Here is a 16,002-nt window from a genome sequence, read left to right on the forward strand (position 1 = left end):
GTTTTTATGATGTTTTAAAGTGTTTTTAGCGCTTTGTTTGCTGCCCTTGGCTCCTGCTGGGAGGAAGGGTGGGATACAAATTAAATAATAATAAATAAATAATACAATTTGGTTTGTGTAATTTTCCCCCTGTAGTTTTGGAGGAAAAATTAACCTATTGTATTCTATTCTAACCTAGAGTTAACATTTTCAAATGCATATTTTTATGACCAAGATTGGAACGAAGCAGAAAAGGCGAAATGTTTTTTTTAATCTGTTATCAGTGTTGTGCCCTTTTCTCTCTACCTTTATCTAAAATAGGTTGTCACACGTTTGCTGTAGATGCACACATGCAAAGCAGATGGTGGTTCTGAAGTCATTGTGTACTACAATCCAATCTGATTGGAAATTAATAATGGAATTGTATTCTTTTGAGGGGGGCTGAGATTCAAACCCCAGTATTTTAGAATATAGTTTCAAATATGTTATTTTTAATTATTTAGATACATAATAAATTTCAGTCAAATGATTACTGAAAAAGGCTTGATCCAGGCAAATCTAAATGCTTTATAATTACTACTGGCTTCAATGAGTTAAGCATATGCTTAGATTTCACATGGTGAGATTAAGGTGCTTAATTTTGGTTGGATTGGGCAAACCATGGTTTACCGTTACTAGGACGCACCACAACAAGCCTCTGGTGTAGTCATGAAGAGGAGATCAGAAGCTTCTGCTTCTGTTTTAGATCAACTGTGGTTTAGAGTTGTCTCCAAATCCCAAATTCTGAGTCAAACCATAAACCATGGTTTGAAGCTGGCTTATTTCCACTAACTGTAGTTAAGACTGACCACAGTTTGTCTTTGTTCAGATGACTTAAGCAGTGGTTTAATCCATTTTAGATTTAAATGGAAGTGAAAGCTTCTGAACTCCCCTTACTCCTGTGTCAGAGGGGCAGGAGGGAGCATGCTTGGGATCGTTCTTATAACACTAAACTAGGATTTAGTGTTAACATCTAGCTAGCCCAATATGGACATTGTTGTCCTCATCTCTTGTGCAGTGAGGTAAGGGCAACTGTGATGGTCTGGATGCAAGGGCTGGAAATACAGAGCTTGAAGGTACTCCAGCAAGGAATAAATCCTCTGAGTTAGAGGGTACCATGACCACATCCTCAGGCAGGAGGAGATGGTACCGGCCCCACAGGTTAATCTGATACCAGTTCTTCTGGGTTTGTCCTTGCACGCCCTTCCGCTTCAGGTTTGGAATTCTTGCCTCCATCACAGGATGAAGAAGAATCCGATTCCTGAACCCTGAGAAGTGTTCCATCTTGGAAAGAAAATAAGGACATCAGAAGTCTTTGGTCTTTGCTCCACCATCATATGTATTTCTTAGTAGTGCTTTTTCAGGTCAGTTTTGTGCTGTAGTTAATTTACCAAGATCTTAGTGAAAATAGTTGGCTGGCTATTCTCCAAATTACCAAGTTCTATTATTGTATGAGAAGGAGAATAACTTCTCTCTGTCTACTTTTTCCATATCGTGCATAATTTTATAAACCCCTAACAAGTCTCTTCTCCCCCCATTACTCCTCTTTTTTTCTAAATTAAAAGTCCCAAAGATTGCAACCTTCATGTGGAAGATATTTCAGCCTTTTTCTGCACTTTAGAAAACTCTTATAATAATGTTTATGAGATGGTATGCTCAGAACTGTATACAGTATTCCAATTTTGGCCACATCATACATTTATATAGGGGCATTGTGATATTGCTAGTTCTGTTTTCACTAATAATCCCTAGCATTAAACTCTCCTTTTTCACAGCTGCCACACATTGCTGACCACAGTGCCATATTTGCTACCATCCCTTTGGAAGCATCACAGTCCTTGTAGCAATTAATTATACCTTCTTGACCCCCACATTGAGGCATTTATATTTTCCTGTATTTCAGTTACCCACTTCTGGAAATAGTAGTCAGGCGCTGGGTCCTTACCTATAAGATCTAGGCTTGTTTATGACATAGAGCTGAATCCCTAAGAAAAATAACAGCATATGCTGAAAGCTATGTTGCCATTTTAACCAGGAATACTTGTTGTTTAGCGTAATGGTAAAATATTATTATTGGTATTTCAGCAAATGAATATAGCTGCCCATCAATAAATATCACTTACAAACAAACAAAACCATGCTTAAAAACACAATATAATAAAAATAAGCAAAAAACAGTAAGACAGCAAAAAAAATTGAAGCATATACAGCATAAAACAGTCAAGATTAAAACACAATAAAAAGATATTCATGTGGCACTAAAAAAACCACAGAGAAGGTGCCAGGTGAGCTTTTCTGAGGAGGCTATTCTATAGTCAGGTTGCCACTGCTGAAAAGGCTGTCTCCTTGGAGTCTCACTTCACTTGGGACAGGCACCTGGAACAGGTCCTCTGAAAACAGTCTTAAGTTTTGGGTAGGCATATGTGTGAGGAGGTTGGTCCTAAGCAGGGCTGGCTCCAGGAATGCCGGGGACCTTGGGCATGAGCTTGCCCTGGGCGTGCGCATTCTCACTCGCGCATGCACACAGCCCACCCCACCTACCTGTCTCCTGTCTTTTACTATTGCCATTAATCAAGATGGCGGCCACGGTTTCCTTAAGGGGATGAAGCCTCCGCTGCCATCTTTGTTGATGGCACATATGCGTGCTACGCGTGTGCATCTCTGCCATCAACTAAGATGGCGGCAGGGGCTTCAGTACCTTAGGGAAACCATGGCCACCATCTTTGTTAAGGGCAACAGTAAAAGACAGCAGACAGGTAAGTAGGGGGATGTGGGGGGGCACGGATCGCAGAGGGGCGTCTGAGGGGGCCCCTGTAGCTCCAGGGGCCATCGGACCAGTGCCCAACCTGGCCGCCCTTTAGAACCGGCCCTGGTCCTAAGTCATATGAAAATTCATGGTTTAAAACCAGCACTTTAAATTGGGCCCAGCTGGTAAAGCAGTGGCATAATATGATCAAAACACCCAGTCTGAGTTAACAATCTTGCGGCCCTATTTTGAAAAAACTGCAGACCTCAGACTAATTTTTAAAGGCAGCCTCATGAACAACATATTATAATAAGTCTTAAACAGAAGGTTACAGAGCATGGCTAACTGTGGCTAACCGTGGTTAAGCGATCTCTATCTTAGTATGGCTGCAGCTGGCATATTAGCTGAAGCTGATAAAAGGCACTTTGGGCTACAGATGCTATTTGAAATTCTAATGACAATGCTGGATCTCAACCCCCCTCCCCAAATTGTGAACCTGATCCTTTAGGGGCAGTGCAACTCTTTCCAGAACAGGATTGCCCACCAACAGTACTACAGTCTTGTCTGGATTGAATCTCAGTTTGCTCACACTCATCCAATCCATTACTGCACCCAAGCCCAAATTCAGGATGTCCACAGCTTTATTTGTGTCTGATGGAAATGACATAGAGAGTGTGTGTCACTTGCATACTGGTGGCATCTTGGCCCAAATCCCCAGGGGACCCCTCCCGCAGTTTCATTAAACCAGGTGTCGGGAACCTTTGGGCCTCCAGACGTTGCTGAACTACAACTCCCATCAGCCTTAGCAAATATGGCCAATGGCCAGGAATGATAGGAGTTGTAGTTCAGCAACTAGAGGTTCCCTACACCTGTATTAAACAGTTTAGGGAAAATACTACATCCCCATAGGACCCTGAAGCACAGTTTCCAAGAGGTTGAGCAATAATCTCCTTCTGCAACTTTTGGAATTGTCCCCTATCCCAGAAGGAGCACAACTGCTGCCAAACAGTGCCTTCAACATCCAGGTTAGAGAGCTTCCCCAGAAGAATATCATGGCTGATGGTATTCAAAGCCACTGAGTTGTCTAGAAGAATGAACACAATCATGCTCTTCCCGTGTCTCTGCTGATCATCCCATAGAGTGACCAAGATAGTTCCTGTCCGAAACCTGGGCCTGAAGACTGCTTTTTATAAATCTATAAATATAAATTATAAATACTTGCTGAATCCAAGAGTGACTGACTGGCCACCCGTAAAGTACATATGTCAATTCATGATGTTAGACAGTCCCTTGATACCTTCAGTTTCTTTGTGAAGTCAATATGAACGACTCCGGTGCCTTAATTGTATGAATGATATTCTAGTATGCCCAGAATGCATTCTTTGGAGATCATATTAATGCCTCCCTGGATTAAACTGGGAAGGTGTCCATGATAGAAATAGAGCTAGAAAATTTAAAAATTTAGATGCAGTGGTTTCTGTTTTGGATGGGGTGAACCTAGGAAAAATTCTGTGTAGTAACCAAAGTATATTGGATTATTTGACACAACTGAATCTCAGGTTTATTATCAACATGCTGCTAGTAATTAAAAATCTTACGGTTCTATTTTAGTATTTTTATTTACTGATTAGGAGGCTTTAGTTCTGACATATGGCTAAGAAGGAGCTCCTTTTAGTAGTTGAATGTCATCTGCTTCTGAGAAATAATTATGTGGCAATTCTCATTTGATAATTCCTTCTTTATTTTCTGATGAGTTACTTAATAGTGATGCAATTGTTGAACAAACTGCATTTAATATTTATTTATTTATTTAATTGATTTATTATTTGATTTATATCCTGCCCTTCCTCCCAGCAGGAGCCCAGGGTGGCAAACAAAAGCACTAAAAACACTTTAAAACATCATAAAAACAGACCTTAAAATACATTAAAACAAAACAACTTTAAAAACATTTTTTTAAGTTTATAAAAAGGGTTAAAAACATGTTTAGAAAAAAAGGTTTAAAAATGAGTTTCAGAAGGTTTTGAATGGATCTGGAGATATCATAGTATATGTATTTATGTTGTTCGGTTTTGCCATAAGAATACTGAAACTGGTGGAAGACAACAGTTGATAACAGTGAATAATTGCTTTTTAATGAGTAATCCATCTCTTAAATCAAAGCCTGGATTTTACATTTTAGCATGAGTGTTAAACATATGTTGCATAAATGGACTCTAAGAAGGATTTCCAAAAACAATTGTTTCAAAGTCAATACATAAATTTTAAAAGCAGTCACACTACCTGTACATTTTAGAAATAAAAATTGCATAATAATTGTAGCTTTACATCCATCTGTGTCCACATTCTGATATATCTTATTCCTCCCACCTCATATAATTAATAATCTGGCATATTTTACAACATTTTAATTGTCTTGTGTCAGATCATTATAAAATATTATTCTTATTAGCATTTTGTATTTCAGCGTTGCTTTATACTTCAGTCATTATATGTGTTCTCCCTCCCCTCCCCAATCCTGGCTATTATGACCAGTCAGATTAATTTCTTCTTGAGGAATTAATCATGGTTCTCCGGGTTGCTTATTGCATGCAAGGCTTCCAGAGAACATGAGTACTGCATTTTTATGACTATTTGCCAAGATAGTAATAAAAAAATACTGATCTGCTTTTGCAATGCTTTCCTGTGAAAAAGTTATAGATGTGGTTATGGGCCTTTTTTTTTTTAAAACTTGAAGGGGTTAAACAACTTTCTGATCAGAAAGGGTTTAACTACTCAATACAGATGGAAGCATATTGTGTGAATTGGCTTGTATCACATTGCATCATTTGACAGACCAGAAGTTAATTATTGTCATAGGCTCAGTTGTGCCCAGTGAACATAAAAAACTTTAATTGTTGACTTACTGTTTCTGGCTTTTCTCTCTCCTTAAATTTGCCATTGCAATAATGAGTCACAAATTTTGTTCACTCTATAGATTAATGTTTATATCTTTAACTGTATTAGTTATATTGAATTTGGCATGCATTGATGAAAGTACTACTAAAACCTTTTGGATTTGTTTTTCCCCTAGTTCCGATGTATATATTCTCTTTTCATTCAGGAAAACAAAGTGGTTAAAATGTTATTGTTTTGGTAAATCTCTTTTTAAAGCTTGGCGCATTCCCTTGGGCAGGGATGGGGAAACCTGTGGTTCTCCAGGTGTTGTTGCACTAGTATTGTTGTTGCTGCTGTATTGTTTATATATTGTATTAATGTATTTTATCCCATTGTGTTTTAACTGTTTACATGTACGTCGCCTAGAGTGGCCATCGGCCAGATAGGCGACACATAAATTAAATTTTATTATTATTATTATTATTATCAGCCCCAGCTAGCACAGCAAATGGTCAGGAATGTTGTCTGACAAAATGGAGGGCCACAGGTCCCTTGTCCCTGCTCTTAAGGTTCAAGAGCACTACATGGTGCATTCCACAACCGCCTTGGTTTGACTAGGTATGCTGCTGGCATGCTGACAGACTTGGTTCAGCAGTTTGCACCAGAGTAGAATTTTTTTCAGCACTTACTATGTCAGATATAGATTATGAACTGGGAGGCTTGCAATTCATTTGTAGGGTTCAGATGCATACAAGTTAAATTTAAATTAGCAAATAGTTCATGTGTGTGACAGATCTAAAATACATATAACGAACTTCCTACACTTATTCTAAAAGCAGATTACTTAAAAATTACCATAATTCCTGAAGAGCTTTGAGAAAGTTGGAAACAATAGATTTGATAACATTGGGTCTTACCTTATTTGCTTCTTTTCCTCTTGAATCCGTTGTTTTTTGGCATAGGGATACTGAACTAAGCGCACTCAGCTCTGACTGCCATTTTTTGGACCTTATACCTCCCATTTCACATTGGATGTAGCCATGTGTGCTTCTTCTGTCAGAGCAAGTGACCCATGCAGCAGTATATGAGAGAAAACCTAGATGTTTCTAGAGTGATGGAGAAGCCCAGAGGTGGTTTATATTTCATGCTATGAAAGATGTGCTGCTGGATCAGAAGTCATGCCTTTTGTATTGCATTTGCTTGGACAGTGGTACTCCATAAAAAAATCTTGCTCTCAAAGCTAAGTGTCTTTTTTCTCTTTTTAAGATTTTTAACTTGTGGTGAAAAAAATGGTACCTGGGTAAGGTTTTGAGGGCACTGTCTTCTGTGTTCAAGGGCACAGCCCAGTAATTTGTGGGTTTTTTTGGTGCTTTGATAACAAAAATGATTGCCTAATATTAACATAAATAGGATGGCCTTCAGTCTCTCAGAGCACACAGAGCCCTAGAGTTTCTAAAATAGGGTAAACAACTTAATTCTATGTGTAACTCTCTTTTGCAATAAGCTATACATCTTAAATGTGTTTCAGAAAAATGCAGGATAAGTGATTTAAAATGCTTGGGTTATATTCCAGTTCCCACCAGATAGCACTGTGTATATTAAGCTGAAGTCAAGAATATGTTTTTAATAACAGGAATAGGCATAGAAAATGTGTTTTTCTTGTATTAAACAGAGCCAGACAATATACTCCCTTGTCAGAAGTTCAACTTGTGTGGAATGTTATTTAGGAGAAAAGGAATGGGAGAAATGCAAACCAAGTGACACTTCACCAACATTTATAACAGCCAGGCATACTGGAAAGTGTTTAGTGCTTTTTAAAATAGCTTTTGCTTGCAAGAGTATCCTAACAAACAGTTTTGTATTGTGCATGTTGTACCTATCAGAACGTTATGCTCCTTATTTTGCTTAATGTGTTTTTGTATCTTTTTAGAAGATAGCCAGTGTGGTGTAGTGCTTAAGGTGTTTGACTACGACCTGGGAGACCAGGGTTTGAATTCCCACACAGCCATGAAGCTCACTGAGTGACCGTGGGCCAGTCACTGCCTCTCAGCCTCAGAGGAAGGCAATGGTAAACCCCCTCTGAACACCGCTTACCATGAGAACCCTATACATAGGGCCGCCATAAGTCGGAATCAACTTGAAGGCAGTCCATTTCCATTTTCAGTAGGCTTCATAGGCAGAAGTTAAATGTCAGAAGCTGGATTAACTTCTGCAAGTTTACACTGGTGGGTTATAAGGATATGCGCTGGTGAAGGGAGGCAGGGTAGCTGGAATGGTGAACCTCCACTTGAGCCAAGATCTCTGTTAGGGGTTGGGGATGTGTTGGTTTACAGGGAAAATAAATGAACTGCTGTTGTGCTTGGTGGCTTAAAAATAATGTATTCTCTGAACATCAGGAGCATCTTTTCTTCTCTCTGTGCCACTGATATGTAGGATGTTTCTGTTCAACATGGCAAAACTGTCCAATGAAAGGATGAGGAGAAATGGTTATATCTTATTGTCCTCCTCACGTCTTTGCCACAGTTAAATATCTTGTTGCTAACAACGTGCTTTTTTACTGGGATTTCCTTCTGCAGATACTGTGCTGTTTATCATGATGATCGAGTTCTGCTTTTTTCCAGGGTCATTATTTTTGTAGTGTGTTGCAGTCCTCCCCTTCCCCCGGCCTTGTCTGTGGCCCTTGGTTAACTGAAGGATTTGTAAAGCTGTCAGCATTTCTGCAGAATTGTAACGAGTGTGCATTTTTTGTACCTGCTTGCCTTCCTTATTAGTAATAAATGAGTTCCAAGTCTCTCCAGTTCATATGATTTGTCTGTAGTAGCCTGTCATTCCAGGAACCCTGGCACTCCCACTTCACTCATGGGAAAATCTTTATATATACACATTCCTCAGAAACTTACTGGGATTTTAAAAATCTTGCATGTCCCTCCCAGCCTTTTTTTAATGTGTGTTCTAGTTTCAGTTCATTTCCATGGCTGCTAGTGGTTTACATGCAAGTAGATGCATGCAACTTATCTTTTACTTTATGGACGTACAAAAAAACAGCTGCATGTTCTTTCTTTTTTTATCAGTACCTCATCAGGGAGTCGTACATTTAGTTCACCAGCTTAAGGGAAACGAATACTGCTATGTTGAATGAGAGACGATGCTTGCAAATCCCACATCAGGAAGCCCCAAATCTAATGGGTTAAAGCTGTGTTTGAGGCTGGAAAGCAATTGATGATGGCTGATTGTTCTGTGTGGTGGTTCTTATACCACAAGGAGCAATAACAATAGGCATTCCTATAATTAGCATTTTTCTTTGTTGAAAAAGCATAAATCATGAGTGGTAAAGCTACAGAATGGATGTTGAAAGAGGCAGCAGGGGCTTGTGGCACTCCCTGTTTGCACAGCAAGAGTGGGAAATTGAATTTAGCCTGTGGGCCAGATCCTTACTTCCCCCATCCCCCACGGGCAAACGAGGACGGGTGGGCGGATCCATCCACCTGCCAGTCACCTGATGTCATAATAAAGTTCAGAGGAGCGGTTACAGCAGCCTCCTTTAAAGATACACTTTCAGCTCCAATCAGCTGACTGCTTCGTTTAGCCCCTTGGTTGTACTAGTGTAGCTGATCTCAGCTGATTGTCAGGACTTTGGCTGTACAGGGCTTTCTTCAAACACTGACAATCAGCTGATTGGGGGGGCACGAGCATGGGGGGGGAAACAGGCAGTAGAAAAATCTGGAGTCAACAACAGGCATCCTAGTGGCTTCTCTCTTACGTTTTCCAGGCTGAGGGTGTATCCACGGGCATTAGGCAGAATTGGTTCTCCTGGATCATGTGACTCCAAAATTCGGGGGTTATTCTGGTAAGTGGTGTGAAATGACTTGACCTGCCCCACATCTAACATTATGTATGACATCGGGTGTAAGACAGGTGGGTGTGGCTTGGCCAAAATGGCCTTGTGGGTCAGGTGGGGAGACCTGGTAGGCCTAACTAGGACCGTGGGCTGGACATTTCCCCACCCCTGCAGTACAAGAACGGGAGGGCATTGGATCTACTTGTGACATTGCCAGGCCTCTGCACTGTCTGTGCCACTTCTCCCTATTCACTGGCTTAGTAGAAAAGAGCCAAAACCACATCAAGGCATTAGAGTGACACTGCCTAATACATTGTGCTTGAGTTACGGCAAGCTTGCCAAAAAAAGTTGGCCACCACTGGAATAACTTGTGTCTTTTATCATTTCTTGACTGATTGTTTCCAGTGCTACCATTGTGTGAGCGGAAGTCCACTTGTGTAGCATTGAACACAACCATAAGCCAGTGTGGTGTAGTGTTTAGAGTGCTGGACTAGGACCTGTGAGACCAGGGTTCATATCCCCACTTAGCCATGAAGCCCATTTAGGAGCATTGACTTTAAGGTGGTCACTGTCTCTTAGCGTAAATTACCTTATTGGGTGATTGTTAGGATTAAATGGAGGGGCACCTTGGAGGAAAAGTGGAACATAAATGTAATAAGTAAATAGGTTGCTAATTTAACATGTGCAGTTTGGGTATGTTTAGCACTTCATTGTAAGGGCATGGAGCATCTGAGTACTTTCTGAGCTAGATCCCGGTGGCTAGATAGGTGGCTGAAGCAGAGGATGTGTGTGTGTCTATTTATTTAAAATATTTCTATTCCGCCCTTCTACCCTGTAATAGGGCACTCAGAGCGGCTTACAAAAATAAAATCAAACACGTACATAATAAAATTGTAAACAATAAAATTGCAAAACATTAAAATACATAAAATACTATTAAAATACATAAAATACTATATACACACACATGCACACATATAGGGAGTGGTACTAAAGGGACTACAAGGGTAAAATTTAACATAGAAGGTATAAAATCAGTGTCAGGCTTTACCTTCAGTGTCCCTTCCAAAGGCTCTCCAGAACAAGATCGTTTTCAGAAGTCTCCGGAAAACCATCAGGGAGGGAGCAGAGCGAAATTCTTGGGGTAGGGTGTTCCAAAGCTTGGGGGCCACGCTGAAAAAGCTCTCTCCCGCATGCCTGTCAGTCTAACGTCTTTCACTCTAGGCACGCAGAGGAGACCAGAGGCAGATGATCTGAAATCCTGGGCAGGTACATATGGGCGTAAGCGGTCCCTCAGGTACAGATTTTTGGAGATACTGCTCAAGCCAAAACAAAGTGTTTTTATGGGTACCCCGAACATGTTTAAAACATGAAATAGACAACTTTTGTAAAATTGGAAGTGGAGCAACAGTTTTGTAGTTTTAATTTGTAGTTTGTGTTTTAGCCTAATTTATAATGGCAATACAATTACACTAAACTGTGAAATACACAAAACAGAGTTAACAACACATTAATTATTATTGTTATTATTTATTAGTCCCTTTTCTCACAAAAGTGACCCAAAGCAACTCACATAAAAACCAGTTAAAACAAATGCCATCAATAAAACCTAAAAACACATCAATACATTAAAATCAGTTAAAAACAAATACAATCAATCAATAAAAAAAACCCTAAAAACACATCAGTACAAAGTAAAGGACAGGGCTATAGGTCCTGCCCCACTAAAAGACTTTTATGGGGAAATTATTAATAATTAATTGTAATAAGACTGGTTTTCATAAAACAAGTTCTGTATTTTAAAAATCCAGGACAATGTCATTCAGAAGCTGAAGTCTTGGGATTAGACCTGAGCAACTTCAACTCAACTACTGGCAGATTGTGGTCAGGTCACTCTTGTGTGGCTTCAGTTTCCTTTCAGTAAAAAGGAAAATCTTCTGTGTTATTAGTTTTCTCTGGAGAGGGAGAAAAAAAATGTTGACTTTCAAGAGCATGGAAATGAGTGTAATACTGAAAAATACTTAAGTTTTTAAAAAATTATTAGCTACCATATTGATGGAGTTTCTCTTAAAGCCAGTATCCTTTTAACCATCAAACAGGCTATATTGCCTCTTCAAAATAATGAAGAATAGAGCAAAGTTTTTGAAGATGGGCATCTGGCAAAGGTGTCTGTATTTCCATCTGTGAGTGGTTAGCAGAGTGGCTTATGATATTTAAATAGCACAACCCCTTTCTTGCTTTTTTATTTTATCCTGGTGACTGTTTCTTTGAAAAATGATATTTTAAAATGGTTTTAAAAGCAATTCCAAAATAGATGCAAACTGGGATAAGGTCTTTACTTAAAAGGCTTGTTGAAAGTGGAAGGTCTTCAGTAGGCACCGAAAAGATAACAGAGATGGTGCCTGTCTAATGTTTAATGGGAGGGAATTCGAAAGTGTCAGTGCTACAACACTAAAGGCCCACTTCCTACGTTGTGCAGAACGTACCTTCTGATAAGATGGTATCTGCAGGAGGCCCTCACTTGCAGAGCGCAGTAATCGACTGGGTATATAAGAGGTAAGATGATCTTTCACGTATCCTGGTCCCAAGTTGCATAGGACTTCATACACCAAAAGCAAAACCTTGACCTTGGCCCAGTAGCTATGGGCAGTCAGTGCAATTATTTCAGCAGGAGGGTAACATTATAGTGATACCCTGCCTCAGTGAGCAGTCGCATTTTGTGGCAGCTGCAGCTTCCAGACCAACCTCAAAAACAGCCCCACATAGAGCACATTGCAGTAATCCAGCCTGGAGGAGGCTAGTACATGGACAACAGAGGTCAGACTATCCCTGTCCAGAAACAGCACAGTTGTCTTACCAGGTAAAGTTGGTAAAAGGCACTCCTAGCCGCTGAGGTCACCTGGCCCTCTAGCAACAAAGATGGATCCAGGAGAACCCCCAGACTATGAACCTGCTCCTTCAGAGGAGTACAACTCCATCCAAAGCAGGCGGTTGATCAGTTATCTGAACTTGGGAATCACCAACCCACAGTGTCTCCATCTTGCTAGGATTCAGACTCAGTTTATTGGCCTTCATCCAGCCCACCACCGAGTCCAAGTACCAGTCCAGGGCTTGCATGGCCTCTCCTGATTCAGATGTTCCAGAGAAATAGAGCTTGGTATCATTAGTGTACTGCTGATGCTTTGCTCCAAATCTCCGGATGACGGCTCCCATCTTGATATAGATGTTAAACAACATGAGGGATAAGATGGTATCCTGCGGCACGCCACAGCACAACTGCCAGGGGGCTGAAATACTATCACTCAGTGCTGTTCTCTGAAAACAACCCTGGACGTAGGATAGGAACCACTCTAAAACAGTGCCTCAGATACCTATCTCACCAAGTTGGCTCAGAAGGATACCGTGGTCAATTGTATCAAAAGCTGCCGAGAGATCAAGTAAGAACAGGGTCGCACTACCCCTGCCCTTCTCCCGATAAAGGTCATCCATAAGAGTGGCCAAGGCTGATGCAGTCCCATAACCAACCCTGAACCCAGATTGGAATGGGTCAAGATAATCTGTTTCATCCAAGAGTACTTGCAATTGCTGCACTACAACCCTCTCAATCACCTTCTCTAAAAAGGGGGTATTTGCAACTAGGCAGTAGTTGTCATAAACCAATGGGTCCAGGGTGGGCTTTTTCAGGAGAGGTTGGATCACTGCCTTTTTCAGGGTAACTGAGACATCTCCCTCCAAAGATGCGTTGACTACACCCTGGATCCACTTGGTCATACCCCCTTGGTAAGCTTTAATAAGTCACAAAGGCCAAGGGTCAAGAGGACATGTTGCTGGCCGCATTGTTGCATGGACCTTGTCCATGTCATCAGGTCATATCAACTGAAACTGATTCCAAGAAGTTGCAGCAGACATTGCACTGGACACCTCACTGAAGATTACAGTAGATGTGGATGGGGCATCAAGATTGCTATGGAGGTGAGCAACTTTGCCCTCAAAGTGTCTTACAAACAATTCACAGTGGGCCTCCAAAGGGTCTAAAACTCCATTTCCTGTATACTTTTAGAAAGACTATGGCTTGTATCCTAAAATGAAGTTAACTTAAGTAGATTGACAAAGGAAAATTTCTTGCTCCTCCTCCCACTGCAGTGCTCCTTGCCATCTAGGATAGTGACAAATGTCGCTAGAAGCGAACACTGATCTTTGACGGAGATTGCACATTTCGAACAGGCTAATCTTCCACCCAACATGAGAGATAACAAGTAGTCTGTGATACCTGAATGTCTTGTGACTGTTCCTGATCTCTGAGCTAAAGCTCAGACATCTACTCGTCTCACTGCCGTTTTTAAAAAATTGAATGTCTATTGGAAGTTGGAACTTGTCCATGTGCTATACTCTGACTTTGTTCTTTTATGCAGATTCTTTATGCAGATGCTCTCCATGAGGGGACTGCCAGCAGTTGCAAAAAGCAGAACAGAAAGTAAAGTAAATGAGACTTGCTTCTGAGTAGACACTTATAGGATAGCATTGTTAATATAAAACTAACTTAATTGGAAAATAACATTTCACACAGTACTCCAAGTTGTCTCATTTCTGCCTAACTGTTGGATAGAGGTTTATGTCCTTTGTAGCTGGTACAGGTGATGTCTGGTACAATCTTCTTTGGCTCCCTCCCGCAGCTTCATATCAATGCCTGCTATTCCATGCTTCTTTCTAGTGTTTATCTAGAGTACCCTTCAAACTGACAAGAGTTTCCTCTATGGGGCTGGAATCCTAACTCTGCCTCCCTGGGAGTAAGTCCCATTAAACTCAGTGGGACTTACTTCAGAGTAGAAACAGTTAGGATTGTTGCTCCCCACCACCCCCAGTCTTCTCCTTAAACTGACAAGAGCCTCTAGTTTGATTTTTGGGCAGTACTAGTTGTTTCTGAAAACACTCAAGGGGTTGCTTAACTTCATACATGGCCTAGGTTGCTGGGATCATGCTACTGGTTGTTAAACTGCCACTTAGTAGTCTTCAGTTGCCTGTTTCCCAACTCTCTCTTTGAGGTACACCATGGCATCCCCTCCTCCATCACAGAAGGTATGTGTCCTGCAGGCAAAGAAAGGGTTGAATATTAAAAACATGCCATTCTTCTTTGTGTCATTCTTGCGTGCCCTGGGGCCTGATGATTTGCATTAGAGTAGACATCTAAGACATGAGACTTTTACTCGAAAGGCTTGGCACCAGAACTGATTTCAAAGTTGAAAAATTTGCTTCAATAGCAAACGAAATGCCAACAGGAAGCAAGTGGGCATGACGAGAACCACAAGCACAAAATGAGCACAGGCAAATAATGAGGCCCATCCCTAGCCATATCCCATGTTGTTTAGGAGAGGCTTTTCCAGGGTTGCAGGTGACTGTAGTGGGGAGCAGGGGATGATACACTTTTCTTCTGTGAACATTCTGTGTATTTTCATTTCCAGTGAGAAGAGTTTTGTAAATGACCTCCAGAGGTTTTATAATCAATCCTTCTACTTCAGTGATTGAATTCACCTAAATTAGGTCTACTGTACAGGTGATCCAGTAAGCTAAATGATGTGCACCAGTGATGTATGATGGCCCATGAAAGGTTTTATAAGCTACCTGTTCTTGCTACCTACCTACGACTGCAAAATCAGGAAGGGTTGTTAAGCCCCTGATAGGCCACAATACATAACTGGTGGGCTGTGTTTGGCTTGCTGGGACATAAGTAACTCAGGCTTGACCTAAATGTTTTCCAATCAATTCATTGTTTTCCCCTATGTTCTTCAAGATGTCTACTAACAGGGTGATTATGTTACTGTAAACAAGATGTAGTTTTAGCTTTGTAATGTTTTAGTCATCAGACTGAAGTCAAACTGAACTGCCTATTTTTTCATAATCCTTCTGATAACATAGGAAGCTGTCTTCCGGAAGGTCAGGCTGTTTGTTGTCCGTGTAGCTCTTAGTACTGTCTACTCTGAGCTCTCCAGGATGTCAGGAAGAGGTTTCTCTCATCAGTTACTATCTGACCAATGTAACTGGAGATCCTGGGGATTGACCCTGGAACCTTTCAGTGTGCAAGGCCTATGCTCCATCACTGAGCTATCCTTGAGAAGGGCACGAAACAAAGATCCTTATTGCAGTGAGAGTGGAGCTTAGAATCTTATGTTGATACCATGATCAGGTGACAGAGAGAGAGCGAGAGAGAGAGAGAGCCTAGAGAAAACAAAGCAGGACCTGATATGGTTCCAAATCATGCTAAAGACTTCCACTAGGGGAGCGTCTACTATATAGGAGTGCCTCCTCTCATGTAGACTCGCCGTGGTGTTGAAATCTGCAGGTGAGGCTGTGCTGGCAGTTCTGCCATTATGTTAAACTTTTGAGGTGGTGGTGAATGGAAAGGACTCCAGACTGTGGAATGCCCTTTCCTCTGAGGTGTGTCTTACCTTGTCACTGTGTACATTTGATGTCTGGTCAAGATGCACCTTTTTGCACAGTCATTTGGAGGTGGAAACTGTTGAATGAT

General features: G+C 40.9%; 1 protein-coding gene across 14 annotated transcripts in view; it reads left to right on the forward strand.

Annotated features, from left to right (window-relative positions):
- ATXN1 (ataxin 1) overlaps nucleotides 1-16,002 on the forward strand; it is a 356,147-nt gene that overhangs the window by 15,305 nt on the left and 324,840 nt on the right. For 10 of the 14 annotated variants that reach the window (XM_061592513.1, XM_061592471.1, XM_061592570.1 and 7 more), the window contains exon 3: nucleotides 1,260-1,382. The exons of the other annotated variants lie outside the window; for them this stretch is intronic. The gene's annotated coding sequence lies outside the window, so the exon portion shown is untranslated. The remainder of the gene's footprint in view (nucleotides 1-1,259; nucleotides 1,383-16,002) is intronic. 14 annotated transcript variants of the gene reach the window in all.

This window comes from Rhineura floridana, chromosome 1 (genome assembly GCF_030035675.1).
Source record: "Rhineura floridana isolate rRhiFlo1 chromosome 1, rRhiFlo1.hap2, whole genome shotgun sequence".
Lineage (NCBI taxonomy): Eukaryota > Metazoa > Chordata > Lepidosauria > Squamata > Rhineuridae > Rhineura > Rhineura floridana.